At 38.6% G+C, this 7,545-nt stretch overlaps 1 pseudogene; it reads right to left on the minus strand.

The window, feature by feature from the left end:
- Window positions 1–518: 518 nt before the first annotated feature.
- Window positions 519–638, minus strand: LOC134971289 (5S ribosomal RNA; annotated as a pseudogene).
- Window positions 639–7,545: the final 6,907 nt, after the last annotated feature.

The following is a 7,545-nucleotide window of genomic DNA, read 5'->3' on the forward strand; positions in this document are numbered from 1 at the left end:
GGTCGTACCTATCCTTTGTCAGTTCCTGAGACACAAGCCATGTCAGAATATATCAAGTCTAATCTGCAGAAGGGATTCATCCGTCCCTCCACTTCCCCAGCGGGAGCAGGCTTCTTCTTCGTGAAAAAAAAAGATGGAGGCCTGAGGCCATGTATCGATTAAAAAGAGAAGAAAAAATGACCTTGGTTGGGAGCACTCATTCCCGGAGAGTTACTTGCAGATATGATGTCTGTGTGAATAATAATGTGATAATGAAGTCATTAAAACATAACTTTTAATAGTTTATATGTAATAAAAGGCTAGGTACACTAATTGAAATCACTAAGAAAAAATAATAAATAAAAAAACCACAAGATACCCAATTTAATGATGAGATGGCTTTAAACTTTCTAAGCCATACATAAAGTAAAATCTGCGAATATATTTGATGGATTATTACTGTGATAATTCAGTGTCTAGCAAGCAAATGCCCATCCCTCCGTGGGTTCAAATGCAATCACCAATTAAATACCACTGTAGACCTACAACACCTGGTATTCCTAAGTGGTCTCCCACTAAAGTACTGACCAGGCCCAACACTGTATTGCCTCCAAGATCAAAACGGGGTTGGGCATACCCAGTGTGGTATGGTAGTAGGTAACGTGTGGAAAAGGGCAGTGAGTGTAGCTTTTATATATGGGATGTGTGTTGTTGTGCCTGTTTAGCCACATGCATTTCTCCTTATTAGATAATTTTGTTGACCGTCATTGCACCAGTTTAGTGACCCAGACACATGGGTATGCAGAGGTTAAATCATATGGTCAACAAAGGTTGATAACATGAGCCTCTGTTATTCCTGTTCGTGGCGTGAGGCAGAGCAAAAAGAATAGCCTATTATAATTTAAGGCATGTGTGAAGAGCAAACACAAAATTCTAATGAACCAAGTGTCTGTTAATGCAGATTGAATCTGCCCGTCAGGAAAACATTATTGAATGATATTTTCTGATACACCAACATTAATAAAGAAATCATCCATACTTAATTGTTGGGTAGGATACTTAATTTGTATCGAAGGTGGAAAGATTGGCTAAAAATGGCACACAGATAAATAAATAAATGTGCTTCAAGGAGATATATATTTGCTGCAATTAGTTAGACAATGCAACCAAAAACACTCACATACCAGCAGCTGATATAACAGAATACAATTGTTGCCATGGATTTGACATAAGCTGATACTTAGAAGCCAAAGGTAATTTTTGAAGAAGAAAAAACACACATCGTTGCAACTACCTCTGCCCTGCACTGTGTTATAAGTATATACTTAACTTACATCTTTTGAGCATACAAAACAGCCTAAATAATTTACAGGCAAAAATTGATGGCTAAAAGCCACAGATAATAGTGCAGTTAGTCATAGATAGCACCTATGGTGAATTATTATGTGCTTCACAAAGCAAATTGCTGCTAACTTACGTGTATAAAACATGAAAAGCAGCTTAGGCGATTATCAAACAAAAAATTAGCAGCTAAATACCACGGGTGGCGGTGTGAATGGAAATACACAACACCTGCAGTTGATAATTCTAGGCATATACTTGCTCCTCAAAACCAGCGAGACAACATTTGCCCAAATGAGCGTTTGACTTTACAGTAATGATGGGGACAGTGAGCAGGGGGGAAGGGGGAGAAAGGATACTTATTTGGCTGTGCGCCTCCCCGTCCCATCAATTGCCGCCGAGCCGCCTAAGTCCGAAGTCCGTGCGGTATGCAGACTGGCCGTCTCACCCGATCTCCTGTCCACCGTCGCTGGTCTGAGACCGGTCACGTGAGAGCGCTCTCTGTGACCCTCAAACACGTACCCAACGTACGTTTCGCAGTCGGCTTGTTCACGGGTAGCGTGAGCATTATGGCGCTGGTAACAGCAATATATTGGGGAATACCACCAATAGCGGCTGTAGTAGCTAAATTAGTACAGCGGAATCATATGTTTGATAATGCCGTGCCTGACGCTAGGGAAACCTGGGCTTAATGAAGAGACCCATATGTTCTGGTTAATTAAATTGGAGCTAACAGCTTACAGCTTAAACATAATGAGAATATGCCGTTTACAGGGAGCAAAAACATGCTTGGAAGGGAATAGATCTAATGATTGGAAAGGGTTTGTTATATACATTGAAAATGACCTATGACCATGTTGTAAATATATGTCGATTCCAGGATGAGAACCGAAAATAAAAACACAACAAAGACAAAGGCACCATAGTATCTCTATCAAAAAAATATTAATCATAATCGGTGATTTGAAATATATAATTAATAAAAGGTTGAGAAATTAGTTAATCAATTAATTGAAGTAGCGATGTAGGAAGATACCAGTGATTACTTAATTAAAGAATGCGTGTTAAACTACGAGAACCACTTGCTAATTTTTGTACTGATTGCTTATGATACTGAAGGATATTTAAATAGGATAATTGCATAAAGGAGTTTTGTAACGTTTGATAAGAGGGAAATTTTTATGCAAAAAGGTTATTCCTACTCTTTTCTGAGCACGAAATAGAGAGAAAGAGAAAAGAGATTGAAATTATGAAACGATAGAGGAAATTGCAGAGTGTGAGGAAATAGGTGATAATATACAGTAATGATGATTGAATTATATTGTGATGACTAAGTGAATAAATTTGTGATAAAAATGTAGGAACTGAGTGAATAGGAGGAAAAATGAGAAAGAAAAAGAATAGAGTATGCTGAGTGTACATGAAATCAGTGAGTGTGTGCATAAAGCATGCTGATGTAAGTCCTAAGCATGTATAAATATAATCAGATGAAATTGTGTGATGTAAAATACAAATGAAAGTGATTAAAAACCTCATCAAACCAAAGTGAAAAAAAATGGATTATAGTGTGGAATAAAAAAACAAGTGATGCCTGAATGTAGTGAATAGACATGCATATTGGTAAGAAGGAAAAGAGGAAAATTATATATTGACTGAAATCTGAGAAATATATGCATAATCAAATTGGGAGGAAGGCACCAAAATTCATTGTTTCATTTAGTCCCTGCGGATGCAGAGAATCTAATTTGAAAGTCCATTCACATTCCTTACGTAGGAGTATGTTTGTCCAGTCACCTCCACGTATGCCCATTTTCACTTTTTCTAGACCGCATACTTTCAGTTCGTCCCATCGGCCGGCGTGCTGATACAGAAAGTGTCGTGCCACAGAGGTAATCTGCTTCATTCTTTCCAGGTCTTTGGTGGCGTTGCGAATGGAGCCTATATGCTCCAAAATCCTCTGCTTAAAGGGTCTTGTTGTCATCCATACGTATCTTTTATGGCAACTGCAAGTAATGCAGTACACCACGCCTTCTGTGGAACAGTTAATGAAGTGTCTGAATTTAATGCTCTTGCCGTATCGGTCTTGAATATTATCAGTCTTGTGAATGTACTGGCAAGCTTTGCAATGGCCGCATGGGTACGTGCCAGTTGTGGTCTGTAACTTAGCTGGAAATTGTTTAAAATGGCTGGTAACCAATCTGTCTTTAACATTTTTTGCCCTCCTCCAACTCATGGAGACTCGTGGTCCTAATTTTTCAGATAAAGTGGGGTCTAAATGTAAGATCCCCCAATGTTTCTGAATGGCTTGTTTCACCTGGTACCATTCCTTACAGAAACCACCAACGAATCTAATAGTGTTTGAATCTTGTTGCTTCTGTTTTTTGTTGAAAATCAGTTGTTCTCTGTTGATAGTCTGCACGCTTCTACTGGCTTTCTTGATCGATGTATTACTATACCCTCTTTCACGTAATCGATTTGAAAGATCTTTACTTTATGCCACAAAGTCCAAATCGTTGGAACAGTTCCTTCTTAAACGTAAAAATTCTCCCTTTGGAATATTGTCTATGGTTGGGGGAAAATGGGAACTGGTCTGGTGTAGCAGGGTATTAGATGATGTCTCTTTTCTATATAATTTCGTTGCAATCATATCATTTTCATCTTTGTAAATGAGGACATCTAGGAATGGAAGTTCCTCCTGGCTTATCTGATGAGTAAGCCGGTTATTGAGATCATTGTTGTTCAAGTGCTCAATAAATAGCAGTAGTGTCTCTATATCTCCCTCCCAGATCATCAGGATATCATCGATATACCTGACCCACATGATGATATTGTCTGTGAAAATGTCGTTGCAGTCACTGAACACAAATTCCCTTTCCCACCACCCTAAGAAGATATTGGCATAGGTAGGGGCACACGCTGCCCCCATGGCTGTGCCCCTGGTTTGCAGGTAAAGTCTATTATTGAAAGTGAAAAGGTTATGATTCAGTATAAACCAGAGTAGGTCAGCCAAAAATGAATGAAAATTGTCCATGCCTTCTGTATGCATGAAATAGTTGACAGCATCTAGCCCCTTGCGGTGGTCAATTGATGTATATAGTGCTTCCACATCGAGGGAAACTAAATATTGTTTTTTTTCAAGTTTGATGTCATGAATTTTGCGAAGGACATCGGTGGTGTCCTGAACAAAGGAAGGAAGCCCCAAAACATGATGTCGTAGATGTAGATCGACGAAAACACTGGCTTTCTCAGTGAGTGATCCTATTCCCGATACAATCGGTCTGCCAGGTGGCTTCTTGATGTTTTTATGTGTCTTGGGGAGCATATAAAACGTGGGAATGATCGGATGAGCTGTCTGGAGATAATGGTATTCAGAGGTAGTAATAGTACCCTCAGTGTGCGCATGGGTAAGAATTCTATTGTATTTGATCTTAAAATTCTCCATGGGATTGAGTACTATCCTTTGATAGCATAACTTATCTTCCAGTTGACGGTATGCTTCCTGTAAGTATTGTTCTTGGGGCCATATCACCACGTTACCCCCTTTATCAGATGGCTTGATAATCTCGTCCTGCCAGGATTCAATTTCTCTTAGAGCCTTAAGTTCTTTTCTGGATAGATTGGAATTATGCTGTCTTCTACTTTTGTTAAGATGTATGCGATCAAACTCCTTTGATACTAATTTTGTGAAAATCTGCACCTCAGGGCTTGTCTGTTCTGTCGGAAAGAAAGAAGATTTTTTCTTACAGATGAATCTTGTGCTGACCTCCCACTGTGTATCAGTTATAGGTTGAGATTCAGATTCTAATTCCCTTAAGGCTGCCAGTGCTTCTTGTTCCAGTCCCAGTAATTCTGGTGTGTCACCATTCTCACGCTCCTCCGTCTGATTTGATTGGATGGATGTCGATTCAGATGCCAATCTCTTGTTATGGAATTTAGTGAGGAGTAATTTTCTGTTAAATAGTCTTAGGTTTTTTTTTATTCCACGCTATAATCAATTTTTTTCACTTTGGTTTGATGAGGTTTTTAATCACTTTCATTTGTATTTTACATCACACAATTTCATCTGATTATATTTATACATGCTTAGGACTTACATCAGCATGCTTTATGCACACACTCACTGATTTCATGTACACTCAGCATACTCTATTCTTTTTCTTTCTCATTTTTCCTCCTATTCACTCAGTTCCTACATTTTTATCACACATTTATTCACTTAGTCATCACAATATAATTCAATCATCATTACTGTATATTATCACCTATTTCCTCACACTCTGCAATTTCTTCTATCGTTTCATAATTTCAATCTCTTTTCTCTTTCTCTCTATTTCGTGCTCAGAAAAGAGTAGGAATAACCTTTTTGCATAAAAATTTCCCTCTTATCAAACGTTACAAAACTCCTTTATGCAATTATCCTATTTAAATATCCTTCAGTATCATAAGCAATCAGTACAAAAATTAGCAAGTGGTTCTCGTAGTTTAACACGCATTCTTTAATTAAGTAATCACTGGTATCTTCCTACATCGCTACTTCAATTAATTGATTAACTAATTTCTCAACCTTTTATTAATTATATATTTCAAATCACCGATTATGATTAATATTTTTTTGATAGAGATACTATGGTGCCTTTGTCTTTGTTGTGTTTTTATTTTCGGTTCTCATCCTGGAATCGACATATATTTACAACATGGTCATAGGTCATTTTCAATGTATATAACAAACCCTTTCCAATCATTAGATCTATTCCCTTCCAAGCATGTTTTTGCTCCCTGTAAACGGCATATTCTCATTATGTTTAAGCTGTAAGCTGTTAGCTCCAATTTAATTAACCAGAACATATGGGTCTCTTCATTAAGCCCAGGTTTTCCTAGCGTCAGGCACGGCATTATCAAACATACGATTCCGCTGTGCTAATTTAGCTACTACAGCCGCTATTGGTGGTATTCCCCAATATATTGCTGTTACCAGCGCCATAATGCTCACGCTACCCGTGAACAAGCCGACTGCGAAACGTACGTTGGGTACGTGTTTGAGGGTCACGGAGAGCGCTCTCACGTGACCGGTCTCAGACCAGCGACGGTGGACAGGAGATCGGGCGAGACGGCCAGTCTGCATACCGCACGGACTTAGGCGGCTCGGCGGCAATTGATGGGATGGGGAGGCGCACAGCCAAATAAGTATCCTTTCTCCCCCTTCCCCCCTGCTCACTGTCCCCATCATTACTGTAAAGTCAAACGCTCATTTGGGCAAATGTCGTCTCGCTGGTTTTGAGGAGCAAGTATATGCCTAGAATTATCAACTGCAGGTGTTGTGTATTTCCATTCACACCGCCACCCGTGGTATTTAGCTGCTAATTTTTTGTTTGATAATCACCTAAGCTGCTTTTCATGTTTTATACACGTAAGTTAGCAGCAATTTGCTTTGTGAAGCACATAATAATTCACCATAGGTGCTATCTATGACTAACTGCACTATTATCTGTGGCTTTTAGTCATCAATTTTTGCCTGTAAATTATTTAGGCTGTTTTGTATGCTCAAAAGATGTAAGTTAAGTATATACTTATAACACAGTGCAGGGCAGAGGTAGTTGCAATGATGTGTGTTTTTTCTTCTTCAAAAATTACCTTTGGCTTCTAAGTATCAGCTTATGTCAAATCCATGGCAACAATTGTATTCTGTTATATCAGCTGCTGGTATGTGAGTGTTTTTGGTTGCATTGTCTAACTAATTGCAGCAAATATATATCTCTTTGAAGCACATTTATTTATTTATCTGTGTGCCATTTTTAGCCAATCTTTCCACCTTCGATACAAATTAAGTATCATACCCAACAATTATGTATGGATGATTTCTTTATTAATGTTGGTGTATCAGAAAATATCATTCAATAATGTTTTCCTGACGGGCAGATTCAATCTGCATTAACAGACACTTGGTTCATTAGAATTTTGTGTTTGCTCTTCACACATGCCTTAAATTATAATAGGCTATTCTTTTTGCTCTGCCTCACGCCACGAACAGGAATAACAGAGGCTCATGTTATCAACCTTTGTTGACCATATGATTTAACCTCTGCATACCCATGTGTCTGGGTCGCTAAACTGGTGTAATGACGGTCAACAAAATTATCTAATAAGGAGAAATGCATGTGGCTAAACAGGCACAACAACACACATCCCATATATAAAAGCTACACTCACTGCCCTTTTCCACACGTT

The sequence above is a fragment of the Pseudophryne corroboree genome, chromosome 11 (genome assembly GCF_028390025.1).
Source record: "Pseudophryne corroboree isolate aPseCor3 chromosome 11, aPseCor3.hap2, whole genome shotgun sequence".
In the NCBI taxonomy this organism is placed as follows: domain Eukaryota; kingdom Metazoa; phylum Chordata; class Amphibia; order Anura; family Myobatrachidae; genus Pseudophryne; species Pseudophryne corroboree.